At 38.5% G+C, this 19,049-nt stretch overlaps 1 pseudogene; it reads left to right on the plus strand.

The window, feature by feature from the left end:
* The first annotated feature begins 16,911 nt into the window (after positions 1–16,911).
* On the plus strand, positions 16,912–17,599 carry LOC127093962 (peptidyl-prolyl cis-trans isomerase 1-like; annotated as a pseudogene).
* The last annotated feature ends 1,450 nt before the right edge of the window (positions 17,600–19,049 follow it).

A 19,049-nucleotide genomic window follows, 5' to 3' on the forward strand; every position in this document is an offset into this window, starting at 1 on the left:
TGAACCAATAGGGATTGCCATGCAAACACACACAAGAAGAAAAGGGCGCCCGGAGAGATCTCGCTCGATCTCCTGCCTACGTATCTCATTTGGTATGAGAATCAGGGCGACGTAGTTCCCCTTAACAGGGGAAAGGGGTGAACAAACAAACTAATAGGGAGACTGGAGCTCGAGCCTAATAGTTGTCATGCAAACAAACAAAAAGAGAAAAGGGCGCCCGAAGAGATCTCGCTCGATCTCTTGCCTATGTATCTCATCTGGTATGAGAATCAGGGCGACGTAGTTCCCCTTAACAGGGGAAAGGATGAACAAACAAACTAATAAGGAGACTAGAGCTCGAGCCTACTAGTTGCCAAACAAACAAAAAGAGACGCTGAGACGTCAAAAGAAACAAAAAGGTTGAAAAAAGGTTGCCCAGAGAGATCTCGCTTGATCTCCTGCCTATGTATCTCATATGGAATGAGAATCAGGGCGACGTAGTTCCCCTTAACAGGGGAGAAACACTCTCCTAACCAGAGACCAGGGAAACAACAAACTAATAGGGAGACTGACTCGAGCCTAATAGTTGTCATGCAAACAATATCCCTAGGTTGAGGTCTTTAACAAGAGTTTGACTCACACAGGAAGCGAGTCAACTCAAGTCTATCTCTACATACGTTCAACTTCCTTGAAAGTTAATCGTACGACTCCTACAGAAAAAGAGGTGAGAAGTGGAAAGCAGATAAACATACTAGCATAAATGAACAAGCATCACACTCTATATCCATGCAAGAGGCTTAGACAAATGTTTGGGCTTTAGTCAAGAGGGGTCATATCAACCTCGACAAACAAGCCAAAACTGTAGGGGTATGCTGAAGCTCTTAACCGCTAACATTGAGAGTTAGGGTGAAGCTGATCAAATATGGTAATGAGGGTTAGACCTTATGCTCTTAACCCTGGCCTGGGTGAGCTCAAACCAAAGAAAGCGTAGGGATCCAGAAAGAGGGACCCTATTCCACTTGACTGACTCTATACAAAGATCTTGGGTACATTGTTCAAGAGCATCAGCACGTAGTGCGAGCATAATGAACGACTCACTGAATAACAGGGGATTGATTGCTAATCCCTTCTATTTGTCAATTGCCTCTTCACTTAGGAGGACTTATCAAGTAACATGCCTCATTTAGAGGTTTTTGGCACAAATGTAAACAAACACAATCAGAGCCTCATAAGGAGGACTTCAGCCAAATGCCTGCCAAAAAGGTGACAGGACTTCCAGACTATATGGAGTAAGAAGGCTAGACTACCTCAGTGGTGTATCAACCACAATCCAAAGCTTAAGCAAAAGCTAGCAAGCAACTAATGTACCTGTACAAAAGCTAACTAGTTAGTATCTCAGACAACCAATCAGAAAACAAACAGACAAACAGTCCAACTGTTACACAATTCAATAAGCAATGGTCAAGCAATCAAATGAAGCAATGATCTAAACACATCAACTTAAATCCCTACAAAACACAAAGAAGTCAGAACACAATCCAATTTGCATCTCAAAAGGTGAGCAACTCAACCATTAATGCTAAGTGTCCAAACCTGAAACACAAGTCAAGGTTAGTTCATGTCCAAAATACTAGTACAAAGACTAGGTTCAAAAGCAAATCAAATGATCAAAACAGAAGACAACATTTTGCATAATGCACATTTAAACATGTCACAAGATGTCCTCAAAAGGACCAACATCCATTCACAAGGTAAATGCTTCAAACAATTCATGTCAAGCAAAGGCAAACAATGTGCACAAAGTTGGACAATCAAATTAGAAAATCCAAATCAAAACAGAAAAGCATCCAATGGCTATGAAATTTTTTATGCAAGCTTCTCATGTTATGAACATACACCATGCAAAAAATTAGATCCAGAAGATCTCAAATGATAGGTAAACAAAAATGAACAAATGCAATACCAAAAATGTGACACATATTGTCACACTACATGTTCATGTGTCAAAAACAGTGATAGCATATCATAAATATTCCAAACCAATTCCAAAAAATCATATCACATGTGAGGATCAAGCATGCCAAAATTCAGATCAATTGGATTAAAGCATAGCATTTCACAAAGCATTCATCATGACATATCAATTTGGCACATGGTTCAAACAAAAATTCACAATTAAAAAAAACAGAATCAAACAATTCATGAAATAAATCCTATAAAAAACTAGAGATCAAAAGAAGAATGTGAAAAAAAATTGGGATCAATTTGAATCATTCTACTATTTATTATGAATTTTCTAAGATGAAGAAAATATATGGAAATGAAATGAAATAATGGAGGGAAAATAGAAATTGTTGATTCTAAGAGTTGGCAGCAATTTTGGTAAAACAAAGAGTGTTCACAAGATGTCATGTGTGATGTCTTAACATGAGATATCCTATGTACCTGCTGAAGATGAAGAACATATGCAAGCAGGATTGTTTCAGAATGCCATATACATTGACAAGGCTTCTGATATTGGATGTACCTGCTGGAGCTTAAATGGAAGACATATGTTGCAGGATTGTTTCAGTTGACATACTCAGTGTCATGGTAACTGATATGGCTGTACCTGCTATAAAAGGAAACTGGATTATGCAGGATTTTTCCAGATGTCAAACCTGATGTCATGACATCTTGTACACAGAACATTCAGTATGAATGTCTGGTGTTTTATGATTGCACAATTGGTGGCAATCATTGGTTGATTGAAGATATGGCTAGATGGCGCATTCTATCAGGGATATCAACCAGATTTGTTTATTTTCCAAGGAGATCTTTACAGCTGATATGAAAAGATTTTATTGGAAAATATATCTAGGGTTTTCAAGGTGTCCAATACTTCTATAAAAAGGAACTTAGAAAACCTGATTGAATACACAACCAAGACTGAGCGAAATTTAGAGAGAGAGCTAGGGTTTGTGTCTGTAGGTCATTCGAGTCATCCATTGATGATTGAATTGGACTGATTTGTCTTCTTGATCAAAGCTTTGAAGCAAGATCAAGAGTGTGTCTTCTTGATTGAAACTGTGAAGTAAAATCAAGAATATTGTAATTGAAAAGTATTTTCTTTTCACAAGGGATTGTTGTTTAAAATCACGGGTGTGTGATTGTAAGGGAAGTGAGTGGGTTCTCATATTTAAGAGTGCTTAGGTAGAAATTGCACGGGTAGAGATTAGGTGAGAAAGACTGTAACTTGGTGAAGTGTACGGATAGTCTTTGAACTAATTCTATTATAGTGAATTTCCTTCCTGGCTTGGTAGCTCCCAGACGTAGGTGAGTTGCACCGAACTGGGTTAACAATTGCTTGTGTGATTTGTTTTTCAATTCTGTTTATTTATCCATTATGTATTAACAGATATTAGTGTCGTGACATTTCCTTCGACATCTTATATCTGATACCAGAATTTCAATTGGTATCAGAGTAGGCACCCTGCTCTGGTTCTGGGTGAGATTTAGGGGCAATACTTTCTGGTACAATAGAGAGAGATGGAGGATCTGTTCATAGGCCACCAATTTTGGATGGTTCTAATTATGACTATTGGAAACCTAGAATGGTAGCGTTTCTAAAATCCCTTGATAACAAGGCTTGGAAAGTTGTGCTAACAGGTTCGGTGCATCTTGTAATTACTAAAGAAGGAGTAGCCACCACTGAGAAGAAGCCTGAAGAACAATGGTCCAAGGAGGAGGATGATCTTGCTCTTGGAAACTTTAAAGCCTCGAATGCAATATTCAATGGGGTAGACAAGAATATTTGCAGGCTGATAAATAACTGTGAAATAGCCAAAGAGGCTTGGGACATTCTCAAGACCACTCGTGAAGGCACATCTAGGGTAAAGATGTCTAGACTTCAGTTGCTCACCTCCAAGTTTGAAAACTTAAGAATGAAAGAAGATGAAAATATTCATGAATTTTACATGAGCATTCTTGAAATTGCCAATGCCTCTGGAGCTTTGGGCGAGAAGATGTCAGATGAAAAGCTGGTAAGAAAAATATTAAGATCACTCCCCAAGAGATTTGCTATGAAAGTCACAGCCATAGAAGAATCTCAAGACATCTCAAATATGAGAGTGGATGAGTTGATTGGGTCCCTCCAGACATTTGAGATGGGAATATGTGATGGAGTTGAAAAGAAGGCCAAGAGCATAGCATTTGTGTCAAACACCGAAAAGGAAGATGAGGTAGGTGGTCACGACATTGATGAAGACCTGGCAAATGAGATAGCAATGCTGGGAAGACAGTTCAACAGACTAATGAAAAAGGTAGATGTCAGAGCTAAGGGAAATGTCAAAAACATCACATCTGACATCAATAAATCCAACAGCTTTGGTAAGACCACAAAGTCTGAAGAAAAGCCCAAAGAAGTTCAGTGCTATGAGTGTAATGGATATGGTCATATTAAACAGGAATGTGGGACCTACCTCAGGAAACAAAAGAGGAGCCTTGTAGCCTCTTGGTCTGATGGTAGTGAAACTGAAGAAGCTACAAATCATGTGAATGCTTTGACACGAAGATGGAGGTATGAGGAAGAGTCAATTGATGATGAAAGGTCCTTTGAAGAGCGGGACACTACCTACAAAGAATGGTGCCACAAAAGAGCAGGAGTGTGCAGACAAGTTGAAAGACAGAAGGAAGAAATAGCTCAACTGAAAAATGAGAAGAAAGAATATTTGGAATCCATTTCAAAATTGGAAACTGAGGTTGTTTTCTTGAATTCCAAACTAGACGAAATGACTAAGTATATAAAAATGCTTAACAATGGATCTGCCACCCTAGACAAGATTCTCCAGACTGGGCAAATAACTGGAAACAAATCTGGCATTGGATTCAAGGCTAAGAGCAGCCATGGTAAAAGCAAACCTGAGATGTCATATCAGATGTCACAACAGCAGAAAAGGAACCATCAAAGATGGAAATGCCAATACTGTGGAAAATTTGGCCACCTGAAGCCCTTCTGTTATAAGCTATATGGCTCTCCTGGTTCTTTTCAGTCTCAACACCAATCTAGGTCCAAACATCACAAAACTGTTAGCAAAAAGCAATGGGCTCTTAAGACAAAGGTCACAAGTCTAATAGCCCACACTTCCCTCAGAGTCTCAGCCAAAGAAGATTGGTATTTTGACAGTGGTTGCTCCAGACATATGACTGGGAACAAAAACCTGTTGACTGAACTTCATCCCCATGCCATGAGTTATGTTACATTTGGTGATGGTGCAAAAGGTGAAATCAAGGGAATGGGTAGGCTGGATTGCCCTGGAGTTCCTGACCTTGATGATGTTCTACTTGTTAAGGGATTAACTGCTAATCTTATAAGCATCAGTCAACTGTGGGATCAAGGTATGAATGTAAACTTCACAAAAACTGAATGTCTGATTACTAACAAAGAAAATAAAGTAATCATGAAGGGAGTTAGGTCCAAAGACAACTGCTACATGTGGAGCTCTCAAGAAACTGGATACTCCTCAATGTGTACCTTAGCCAAAGAAGAAGAAGTGAAGATATGGCATCAAAGATTGGGCCATCTACACATGAAAGGTATGAAGAGAATCATATCAGTAGAAGCAGTTAGAGGCATTCCCAACTTAAAGATTGATGAGGGAAAAATCTGTGGGGAATGTCAGATTGGAAAACAGACAAGGATGTCACACCAGAAGCTCAGACATGACACAACTACCAAAGTTCTGGAACTACTTCATATGGAGTTAATGGGACCCATGCAGGTAGAAAGCCTTGGTGGTAAGAAATATGCATATGTGGTGGTGGATGATTTCTCCAGATACACCTGGATCAATTTTATAAGATAAAAATCTGATGTGTTTGAAGTCTTTAAAGAGCTGTGTTTGAAACTTCAAAGGGAAAAAGAAAGTCCTGTTATCAAAATTAGAAGTGATCATGGAAAGGAGTTTGATAACAGTAAATTTGCTGAATTTTGCTCTTCAAAAGGAATTCATCATGAGTTCTCATCCCCCATCACTCCCCAGCAAAATGGTGTGGTGGAAAGGAAAAACAGGACTCTGCAAGAATCAGCCAGAGCTATGATTCATGCTAAGAAGTTACCCTATCATTTTTGGGCTGAAGCCATGAACACAACCTGCTATATCCACAACAAAGTGACATTAAAGAAAGGGACTCCCACAACTCTCTATGAAGTCTGGAAAGGAAGAAAACCTACAGTAAAATACTTTCATGTATTTGGTAGCAAATGCTATATCTTAACTGATCGTGAGCAAAGAAGGAAGATGGATCCCAAAAGTGATGAAGGAATATTTTTGGGCTATTCAACAAACAACAAAGCCTACAGGGTCTTCAATTCCAGAACTAATGTGTTGATGGAATCCATTAATGTAGTGGTTGATGATCAACAGACTGATGTCACAGACGATGTCGAGACATCTCTGAATGATTCTCCAGCTGACTCCTCATACAAGACTAAGGAAGAAGAACCACCTCAAGCTGAACCTGAAGATGACAAGATCAACAAAGGACCCTCTATCAGAATTCAGAAGGATCATCCTAAAGATTTTATCATAGGAGACCCAGATAAAGGAGTCACTACTCGATCAAGAGAAGTAATCTCACATGGCTGCTTTGTGTCGAAGATTGAACCTAGAAATATCAAGGAAGCCTTGACTGATGAGTTCTAGATCAATGCCATGCAAGAAGAGTTAGGTCAATTCAAAAGGAATGAAGTATGGGAATTGGTTCCTAGACCTGAAGGAGTAAATGTCATAGGTACAAAGTGGGTATACGAGAATAAATCTGATGAACAAGGGGTTGTTACTAAACACAAAGCTAGATTAGTCGCTCAAGGATATACTCAAGTTGAAGGAGTTGACTTTGATGAAACTTTTGCTCCTGTAGCTCGCCTTGAGTCCATTAGATTACTGCTTGGAGTGGCATGTATTCTGAAATTCAAACTGTTTCAGATGGATGTAAAAAGTGCCTTTCTAAATGGCTACCTAAATGAAGAAGTATATGTTGAACAGCCTAAAGGATTCACAGATCCAAACCTTCCAAAACATGTGTACAGATTGAAGAAAGCCCTCTATGGGTTAAAACAAGTTCCCAGGGCTTGGTATGAGAGGCTCACAGTGTTCCTCACTGACAATGGATACAGGAAAGGAGGTATAGACAAAACTCTGTTTGTGAAGAATGAAGGAGGGAAGCTCATGGTGGCACAAATATATGTAGATGACATAGTATTTGGTGGAATGTCAGAACAGATGGTGGAACACTTTGTGAGACAAATGCAATCTGAGTTTGAAATGAGCCTTGTTGGAGAACTAACTTACTTTCTTGGGCTACAAGTCAAACAGATGGAAGACTCTATCTTTTTATCTCAAAGCAAGTATGCCAAGAACATTGTGAAGAAGTTTGGCATGGAGAATGCAAGCCATAAAAGAACTCCTGCTCCTACACATGTAAAAATCTCCAAAGATGAAAATGGTGTCAGTGTAGATCAAAGTCTATACAGAAGCATGATAGGAAGTCTGCTATATCTCACAGCAAGCAGACCTGACATTGCATTTGTCATTGGTGTGTGTGCTAGATATCAAGTTGAACCAAAAGTCAGTCACATAAACCAAGTGAAGAGAATTCTGAAATATGTCAATGGCACCAGTGACTATGGGATGTTATATACTCATGGATCTGGATCTATGTTGACTGGATACTGTGATGCAGATTGGGCTGGAAGTGCTGATGATAGAAAGAGCACATCAGGAGGATGCTTCTTCTTAGGGAACAATCTGATTTCGTGGTTCAGTAAGAAACAGAACTGTGTATCTCTATCCACTGCTGAAGCTGAGTACATAGCAGCGGGAAGTAGTTGTTCTCAACTGGTCTGGATGAAACAAATATTGTCTGAATACAATGTCACACAAGAAGTCATGACATTATACTGTGATAACCTGAGTGCTATAAATATTTCCAAGAATCTTATTCAGCACAGCAGGACAAAGCATATTGACATCACGCATGACTTCATCAGAGAACTAGTAGAAGAGAAGATCATAGCACTGAAGCATGTTCCTACAGAAGGGCAATTAGCTGACATATTCACAAAAGCTTTGGATGCCAATCAATTTGAATGTTTAAGAGGAAAATTGGGGATTTGTGTGTATGAGAATTTATAGCAATCAAAGGGGTGTGTGGTTAGTTCTCACAAAAAGAGTATGAAGATTTGTGAGGAATGGTATGGTGAAAGAGGTAAGGAGTGTAAAGATGCTATGAAATTTGCTCACCTTTGGTCAATTTTGACTAAAAAGGGGGAGAAGAGCTTGATAGGGTGCACAGGAGCTGATGTTGAAGCAGATGTCAGTATGACGTTCTAGCTGGTACAGGTACTGAAGTTCAGTAGCTGCTTTGAATGCACAGATTGAGGGGGAGAAGAAGTACCCTGGTGCATTGTGCATTTGTGTGTCTTACTAGTTGCATCCATAACTAGTAATTCTATTGATTGTTGCACAGATTTAGGGGGAGGAGAAGTACCCTTGTGCATGTGTGTATTACTAGTAGCCATAACTAGTAATTGTTTTGCTTCTGCTGCTGATTAAACTACTGTGATGTGGTTTAACTGCTGATAGTTTACCTTGTGAACAAAAAGGACAGATATATGTTTTAGCCAAAATTTGCCAAAGGGGGAGTTTGTTGATTCTAAGAGTTGGCAGCAATTTTGGTAAAACAAAGAGTGTTCACAAGATGTCATGTGTAATGTCTTAACATGAGATATCCTATGTACCTGCTGAAGATGAAGAACATATGCAAGCACGATTGTTTCAGAATGCCACATACATTGACAAGGCTTCTGATATTGGATGTACCTGCTGGAGCTTAAATGGAAGACATATGTTGCAGGATTGTTTCAGTTGACATACTCAGTGTCATGGTAACTGATATGGTTGTCCCTGCTATAAAAGGAAACTGGATTATGCAGGATTTTTCCAGATGTCAAACCCGATGTCATGACATCTTGTACACAAAACATTCAGTATGAATGTCTGGTGTTTTGTGATTGCACAATTGGTGGCAATCATTGGTTGATTGAATATATGGCTAGCTGGCGCATTCTATCAGGGATATCAACCAGATTTGTTTATTTTCCAAGGAGATCTTTACAGCTGATATGAAAAGATTTTATTGGAAAATATATCTAGGGTTTTCAAGGTGTCCAATACTTCTATAAAAAGGGACTTAGAAAACCTGATTGAATACACAACCAAGACTGAGCAAAATTTAGAGAGAGAGCTAGGGTTTGTGTCTGTAGGTCATTCAAGTCATCCATTGATGTTTGAATTGGACTGATTTGTCTTCTTGATCAAAGCTTTGAAGCAAGATCAAGAGTGTGTCTTCTTGATTGAAACTGTGAAGTAAAATCAAGAATATTGTAATTGAAAAGTATTTTCTTTTCACAAGGGATTGTTGTTTAAAATCACGGGTCTGTGATTGTAAGGGAAGTGAGTGGGTTCTCATATCTAAGAGTGCTTAGGTAGAAATTGCGCGGGTAGAGATTAGGTGAGAAAGACTGTAACTTGGTGAAGTGTACGGATAGTCTTTGAACTAATTCTATTATAGTGAATTTCCTTCCTGGCTTGGTAGCCCCCAGACGTAGGTGAGTTGCACCGAACTGGGTTAACAATTGCTTGTGTGATTTGCTTTTCAATTCTGTTTATTTATCCATTGTGTATTAACAGATATTAGTGTCGTGACATTTCCTTCTACATCTTATATCTGATACCAGAATTTCAGAAATTCAAATGAAATCAGCATATGCACATAACTAGGCTCGAACACAGGCACGCCAGGTAAATGAGAATTCACATTAATATTCAAAAAATGCATTAGCCAAGTATCGAATGCGCGCTCAAAGGCTCCAAAAGCGTTCATGAAACGCTGCGTTCCATTAAAACGTGTGGCAACCACATCACTGGTCAATGCACACGTGGAACAGTCAAGCAAATTCAAGCCAATATAACAGCCATGCCAACGCTCACGTGGAAGCGTACGTGGCCAAAACCCTAGGTAATATAACCAGATGCCGGAACAGTAGTTCCGGTCGTCTTCTCCGACCGTGTCCACGACGGAGCTTCAAATATTTTTCCAGAATTTCATGAAATTGGTACTGTTCGAAAGATCTTTCAATGTACATCTCAGATATGCTATCAAATTCATCTAAATCATCCTATATTTTCCAGATCGAACAAAAACTTTTTCATGATCAAAACATTAAATCATATCTTAACCAAATTCAAAACTAATCATATCAGCGTGCTCAACAATGCAAGATCTACATAATCATGTACATAAAACATCAAAAGGTGATGATCGAATTTCAACTTACTTGAGATGGCAGTGGATGAATTCGCGTGTTCAAGCTTCCAAACTCTCCAGATCAACTTCCTGAACCTTGCTTTGAAGCTTTGTGCACAAAGAAACGCTTGAATACTCCTAGATCTGATTCAATTCCAAGCTTCCATTAACATGTGATGCACTTGAATCTGCTTGAAAACCAGCTCAATTGTCCAATCCAATGGTTGAATCTTGCTTAATAGTGCATGATAATCAAGAATATGCAAAGAAATTGAAGATTTATGTGAAGAAAAATGAAAATTAAAGTGAGAGAAAAATGGAGGAAAAATGGAAAATTCTAGATCTGAAATTATGTTATGAGCAAAATCAGTTAGGGTTTGGCTTTTATATGATGTGTTAATGATGCTGCTAATCCAATTAAGCTTTGGTTAATTAAGATTAGTGAGTTATAAAGTAAAATGCCAAAATGCAAAAATGAGCTTGCATGGTCATGTAGCACGTGAACAGTACCATGTTATGCTTCAAATTCACTTAAAACCAACTAATAAACATGATGGAAGAGGTATTTTGCTTGCATGATCATCCAAATTTGAATTATCAAAATTCCCTCCAAAATGCACATGTATGAACAAATGAGCCTATGAGCTTCTTCCATGCCTGGCAAGGCTTGATTTGAAAAATATTGGTCATGAGGAGTATTTTTCAAAAAGGATGGACCAATTTGGAGTCTTGTATCAAAAGTTATGCCACTTTGAAATTCCATGTATACTTTGTGATCATTTGGCCATAACTTCTCAACCATTCAGATGATCATGAAATAGGACTTTTTGAAAAGAGGAGAGAAAGATCTTCAACTTTCATGTTCACCAAAAATCCATTTGAAACTCCTTTGATGTTGAAAAGTCAAGTTGAATGTGGACCAAAAACTTGCCATTTTTGGAAACTTTCAATTACAGGTCACTTTCCATTTTTGGAAACTTTTGCCATGACCTCAAAATATTCAAGATAGATGTTTAGAGTGACAAATGGACCTCTTTTGAACATGATTGAAGTGTTGAAACTCATTTCCCCACCTCATATCCCTCAGTTGACTGCACAGTTGACTTTTTGGTCCTCAAATGACCTTGAAATGCCCTGATCAGCTTGAGCCTCTACCACTTGAAGAAATTGCTCAATAATGAAACCCTAACTCATGTAAGCTTTTCAATATGATCCTGTGATCCTCATCCCAATAAAATACTGCATCTCCTTGAGAAACCCTGGTTGAAAGAATGTCATTGATCAGGGTTGACCGGAGGTCAGAACCCTAATCCAAAGGAACTTGAGGATGCACTCTGAAACCCTTGATGATGATAGAACCATGCTGATGGTAATATATCCTTGCAACCAAAATGATGCTCAAGACCTGTGAAGGATCAGGAAACCCTAATTGAAATGCAAACCCTCAGATGGTTGATCAATTCACAGAAACCCTCAGGCTTGAATCATGTAACCTCTCATTTCTGAAAAGACCTTGGAGGATGAACTTCTCATTTCCGTATGATATGCAAAATGCAATGCCTAATGTCCTAAGATATGAAATGCAATGTGTCAAACTAGTCCCAAGAAGAGGAGGGCAAATTTTGAGGTGTTACAGGCGCCAACTTGCATACTGTGAATGACTTGATCACTATTGTGTTCTTATCAATGACGCATTCACTGTATTTCACCCATTCATATCAATAAACTTTGATTTCAAATTTTTGCATAAGCATTGGATTAAAATTACCAATTTTGAAAGAACAATCTTATTTGCGAGTCAAGACTTAGCATCAAAGAAATTCCAACAATATATAGTTGAAGAACTTGATAAAGTGAAAGAAGTCTTGTCAGGGGAAAATCACTTTGAGTATCGGTCAATCTAAGCCAATCACCCTAAAGGGTCATCTAGCCAAGAGTAATTTGCTTCAAGACTCAGACAGGGGCAAGCCACCTCAGAAGCTCATTGAGTCCAACAAGCCAAGGACAGTCAATCAAAAGTCTATCCTTCCAAGATTTGGTTAATCAGGGGTAGACCACTGCAAGTCTCAAACACTTGGGGCAAGCCATCTCGAGGTAATCTCATGTCGAGCTGTTTCAAACTCACTTTCAAGGTGAACATTTTCAAAGACCCAACAGACTGGGGCAAGATGAGCCACAGAGGGGCAAAACCTCTTTCTTCATGCTTTCAAACTGCTCAAACAAATTCTGCCATACGTCAAGAACTTTTGAGTTCAAGACGAGTGCCCGGAAATTATGCTAGCACGATTCATTAATCCTACAAAAGGATCCCATTTACTAAAGTTGTGGCTGCCAAGCTGGATAGAATTCTCCTTTGATAACATCTATCATAAAATATTTGGTTGAGTTCTCGGTGTTAAGGAATCATGAGCTTCCATAAAAAGCCTTTACAAAATCCCAGTCCACTCAGGTGTCAGCATTTTCATATCACGATCATTCATATATCATGCATAAAAAGAAATTCAAATCATGCATAGCCGAAATGTACTTCGTGCTCATTTTGCATTGACCTAGGTCTTGTTGTTGATCCCATATCCTTTGACCTTTAATTCCAGTTTGTCTTTGGTGCCCTTAAACCATCATCCGGTTTTCGCAGTCATTTTCAAGTCCAACCCAATTGGCACCTATCAGAAAATTTTCCATTAGGTTCATTTCCTTTTTGGATTATCCGATGAATTTCCGGATTACTCCTTTGTTTATTGATAACTTGTCTGATGTGTTTCCAGATGTTTCCCCACCTATTTGATGTATTCTCGAATATGTTTGTCTTGAATTTTGATGTATTTCCAAAATTTCCTTGATGTATTATCGGATGTGTCTGTATTCTACTGTATTTCCAGAATATCACTTATAATTCTGATGCATTTCCAGAATTTGTTTCTTTTACTCTCTGATGAATTCCCAGACATGTCATTTTTGTTTTGACGCACTTCCAGAACCCCTATGCCACTCCCTGGAATTATTTCAAGACTCATTGGTGTCTCCTAAAATTCAGGTGTTACTAGGCATTGTTCCAAACTTAATTGTTACTAGAACTCATTTTAAACCCAATTGTCATTGGCATCACTGTCACTCTGTTTGTAAAATCCAATCGTAATTGGTACTTGAAGTTTGGTTGTTGCCAACATCATTTAAAGGTCAATTGTTGTTGGCACCTATCTGTTAAAAGCTGGTTGTAATCCATTTGCTTGTGGTCAAAGTCCAATTGTTGTTGGCACCTACCTGTTAAAAGCTGGTTGTAATCCATTGCTTACAGTCAAAGTCCAATTGTTGTTGGCAAACTCCGTTAAGAGCTGGTTGTAATCCATTGCTTACGGTCAAAGTCCAATTGTTGTTGGCACCTATCTCTTAAAAGCTGGTTGTAATCCATTGCTTATGGACAAAGTCCAATTGTTGTTGGCACCTACCTGTTAAAAGCTGGTTGTAATCCATTGCTTATAGTCAAAGTCCAAATTGTTATTGGCAAAATCCGTTAAAAGTTGGTTGTAATCCATTACTTACGGTTAAAAGTCCAATTGTTGTTGGCACATACAGAGAGTTTGAATACCCTGTCTTTCCTGATGGTTCCGTGAAAGTCATGCATGACTCATCATCTTGAGGAATTCCCAAAAGCTTGGAGGATTTTCGTGTTAGAAGACTCCAATGATGTTGGTTTTGTTTGATTTCTTTGTAAAGAATCATCGTAGCCTTTTGCGTGGATGATCTACTTATAAGAAGACTCCCGTTTATCTTTATTTTGCATAAATTCCTTATTAGGAATCTCCAAAATCTTTGATTGGATGAATTTCTTGTGAGAAATCTCCAGAATTGTCAAAAGTATTCTAAAGTGTCAGGTCAGGTATGAACCTATTGATGAAACTTGATATGTATGTTTGTCAGTATTTTCAGGTCATGCATGAACCTATGGTTGAAGTTTTCTTTGTGTTTTCTAGTTTGTCAGGTCACGTCTGAACCTGTTATTAAATTCTTTGACTTTCTCCAGAATCGTCAAGTCATGTTTGAACCTGTGAGTGAAACTTTCTTTGAATATCCAAATGTTGAGGTCACATATGAACCCGTTGATTAAAAATTCTTTGGTTTTCTAATATTCTTAGGTCATGTTTGAACCCGTTGTTGAAATGTTTTGTATATTCCAACGATGTCAGGTCATGTATGAGCCTCCTGATGAAATTTTCTTTGTATGTTTTCCAGTATTGTCAGGTCATGTTTGAACTTGTTGATGGAACCTTTTGATATCCCGCAACATTATTAGGTCATGTTTGAACCATTTATTGAAACTCTTTGAATATTCCAAATGGTCAGGTCATGTTTGAACCAGTTGTTAAAAATTCTTTGAATATTCAAGTGTTGTTAGGTCATGTTTGAACCATTTGTTAAAAATTCTTTGAATATTCAAGTGTTGTTAGGTCATGTTTGAACCTGTTGTTAAAAACTCTTTGAATAGTCAAGTGTTGTCAGGTCATGTATGAACCTGCTGTTGAAAGTTCTTTGAATAGTCAAGTATTGTCAGGTCATGTATGAACCCGTTGTTGAAAATTCTTTGAATGTTCCTATTTTGTCAGGTCATGTATGAACCTGTTGTTCAACCTTTATTCCAGTATTACCAGGTCATGTCTGAACCTGTTTTGAAGAATCTTTTTCTATGATTATTTCAGTGTCGTCAAGTCATGTATGAACTTGTTGATACACTCTTTTTGAATTTTTCTGAGTTTGTTAGGTCATGTCTGAACATGTTGTTAAAACTTCTTGATATCCCCCAGCATTGTCAGGTCATGTATGAACCTGCTGTCGAGCTTTCATTCAAGTATTACCAGGTCATGTATGAACCTATTTTGAAGAATCTTTCTCTATGATTGTTTCAGTGTTATCAGGTCATGTATGAACCCGTTGTAGAAATTTTTCTTATTCGGGTTTAGTAAGTCATGTGTGAACTTACTGCCGAAATCTCTTGTATTCTAAGTGTCGTTTATCAACTTTCACTTCGATTACTCCTCAGTGTGTGTCTGATTCTCCAGCAGGATTGTTTTCCCCAGCGAGTTGGTTTTTGCCATTTGTCTGCCTCCCTGTGGACCATCAGCATTCCCACAGATTGGTATGTCTGGTAGCATCTCCTGTTAAGGGTTCACCATATCCCTAACAGATAAAAATTACAAAAAAGAGAATCTTGCATCAGCGCATATCATATGATATCATGTCATAGGGATTCAGGATCAAAATCCGGGTCTTCTTAGTATTTAACTATCTCCCACTATGATCATATGAAGAGTGTCTTGCTTTCATATTCTCTAGTTGAAGATACTTAAATTGGGGCAACTGTCACACCCCAATTTTGACCCTGAATCGCTTATTCAATACATTCATCATAGCTATTGCATGTCTACATAGCATACCATGCATTCCATACCGCATAGTGCCTAAAATATCAGTCGAAACAATTTTTTCGGACCTACAGACAAACCAGTTGAATTAATCAACGGATGTGCATCAAATCAGTGGACGAAATTTTTTAAAATCAAGCTTCTAGATATCAATTTTATTAATCTACGTTTCACGTAGTTTAATCTGGTATGCTCGATTTATTTTTCAGCTAATTTTTCGACCATTTTTTGATCAGCTCTAGCCTGTTTAACCGGTCAAAATTTATTTCAAAATTAAAAGAAATGTTGTATTTTTCCAATAAGTTTATTTCGCACTGATCATTTTTGTGCATTCATGTTAATTTTTCAAACATTTTTGTGTCTGACTTTTATTTATTTTGAGTCCATTTATATTTATTTCTTTGACTAAATTTTCAAAATAATTATTTAGAATTAGTTGTAATGTCATTTCGGTTTTGTTTAGATTATTTTAATATGTTTGATTTTATTGACTTTAATTATTTATTTTATTTTATTCTACGCTAAAATTATAATAGATGGTCCTTTTCGTCATTTATAAAATTCAGAAACCCTAGTTTAAGTAGTATATATAGTTTAGGATGTTGAAGTTAGGAGGAGGCCAGTCCAAGGACCTAACAGCCGCCCCCATTTAGTTCTCTCCTCACTCAAATTTTCCAATCAGAATAATAAGAGGAGAGAGAGTGATCACAAAAAGACAGGCATCACATGACTGTTGAGGGAGATTTTCTTCTTTCTTCTTCTTCAGTAACCAAAAACCCACATCCGTCTCTCTTACTCCCACACGCCAAAACCAAAAAAAATAAAGAAAGGCGTTTTCTTCTTCTCCTTCACGACTCACTTCCACTGCTCACTACACAACTCCAACAGCCGCAACCTTCCGAAACACCGCGCTTCTGTTCACCTTCACCATCAATCACCCTCATCACCATATCCGCCGCCACAGCCTTAACCCACCGTCGCACCTCCACCCAACGACACCAACAATCCTGTGAGCAAACCCTCAAGCCGCCGCAAACCCACCATCTACCGTCAAAATCATTCGTCTTCACCACCCCAAACACACCAACCACAAACCTTCCCCCTCACCATTTCTCTTCACCTTCAAAAAGAACCCTTTCTTCACTCTACATATCACACCGGTAACCCCTAACCCTTTCCCCATTATTGTGATTCAATCGCTTCTCTAATCCTAAACCATGGCAAACCCTAAGGTTTCCTTCGACATGACCGTCGACGGCCAACCCGCTGGACGCATCGTCTTCGAGCTTTATGCCGATGTCACCCCCAGAACCGCTGAGAATTTTCGTGCTCTCTGCACTGGCGAGAAAGGAGTCGGTCGTAGTGGCAAGCCTCTCCACTTCAAGGGATCCTCCTTTCACCGTGTGATCCCTAACTTCATGTGTCAGTAAGGTGACTTCACCGTCGGGAACGGCACCAGAGGAGAATCGATCTATGGTTCCAAGTTCGCTGACGAGAACTTCATCAAGAAGCACGCTAGACCAGGAATCTTGTCTATGGCGAACGCCGGTCCCGGAACCAACGGATCTCAGTTCTTCATCTGCACTGCCAAGACTGAGTGGCTCGACGGGAAGCACGTTGTGTTCGGTCAAGTTATTGAGGGATTGAACGTTGTGAAGGACATAGAGAAGGTTGGATCTGGCTCCGGCAAGACCTCGAAGCCTGTTGTGATAATTCTGGTCAACTCTCTTAGATGTTGACTGTTCTGGCATTTTCTATCTGGTGGCTCTGAATTTTAATTTGATCTAAATTCTCAGTAGTGTTTTTGTAATTTGGTGTCGTTTTATTTTTGTTGTGTTAGGGTTTATGGTGATGCTACTCTTTTGATCCATGAAGGTGTTAAAGCTGAAGAGCTTTTTGAGAAAACCGGAGAGACTTGTTAGTGTTTCGGAAGAGACTACAACTGGTGTTAAGAGGCTTTATCAGATGCAAGCCAGTGGAACTCTTTTGTTCCCTGCTATTAATGTCAATGACTCTGTCATCAAGAGCAAGTTTGACAACTTGTATGGATGCCGTCACTCTCTTCCAGATGGTTTAATGAGGGCTACTGATGTTATGATTGCTGGGAAAATGGGTGTTGTCTGTGGACACAAAGATGTTTTTTGTTTTATTTTTTATTATCTTCTATGTACTTTTCTTTTCCTAAAGGGTATGGTGGACCCGATAAGTGTTTTGATTCTGGTCAAAATTTATGGTTGAAATCTGTTTCTGATTACTGTGTTCGTTCTCAATAAAATCCGAAGAAAAAAGATTATCCTGGATAGAATATCCAATTATAATTCTGAATATTAGGCTCAAGCTGTAAGAGCTTGTAAGCCATAAATATTCATCTTCTCTTCCCAAAACTCCATTATTCAAATCATTTTCTTAACAAAGTTAGAAGAAAAAGGTTACCTGGATGGAATATCCAGTCGTAATCCCGAATATTAGGCTCAAGTCGTAAGAGCTTGTAAGCCCCATGTATTCGTCTTCTCTTCCAAATATTTGTAAGTATTCAAACGTCTTTTATCAATAAAATTGGAAGAAACAGACTGCCTGGGTGGAATATCCAAACGTAGTCCCGAGTATTAGACACAAGTTGTAAGAGCTTGCCGGTCATAAGTACTCGTCTTTCAAACTCAAAAAAATACTTAATAACTACCTTAACACTTTTTCAATAAAGATGGAAATGGAACATGGTGTGTACCATGCACTCCTGAGATTAAGATTCGAGGTGGATGCCTCGCCTATCTTAGCTCTCGCCATTGTTTAAAATTGTCAATGCGGCTTCTTCAAACCCTTTCTCAATCAAATTTAAAACACTTAATCCTTATCAAACACTTTTTCAAATAAGATGGAAATGGAACGTGGTGGATACCGCGCACTCCTGAAACTGGGATTTGAGATGGATATCTCGCTCATCCAAGTTCTCGCCATTACTCAAAAATACATTCAACCAATCAAACTTTTTCTTGCCGCCGTGCGATTAATTAGAAAAACCTTTTCGTAAACGAAAGATATCTTGTCTTAAGGTGACGTAAAGCAATGCTTCGCCCATAATTGTTGAGTTGAGATAAGTGACGTCTTTCCGAATGTGGATTTGTAAATCCCTTCGATGTGTGGTATACGTCCGCTCCTCATCTGTTTTGGGTAAAACAATGTTTTCGTCGATTAATACAATATAACTTTCGCTAAAATCGACCAACAAACAAATATTTTTCTACCCAGAACTACGTAATCCTTGATTTCTCTATCTGAGATACGTAGGAGCAGGATTTGTAAATCTTG

Source organism: Lathyrus oleraceus, chromosome 6, assembly GCF_024323335.1.
Source record: "Lathyrus oleraceus cultivar Zhongwan6 chromosome 6, CAAS_Psat_ZW6_1.0, whole genome shotgun sequence".
Taxonomy (NCBI): domain Eukaryota; kingdom Viridiplantae; phylum Streptophyta; class Magnoliopsida; order Fabales; family Fabaceae; genus Lathyrus; species Lathyrus oleraceus.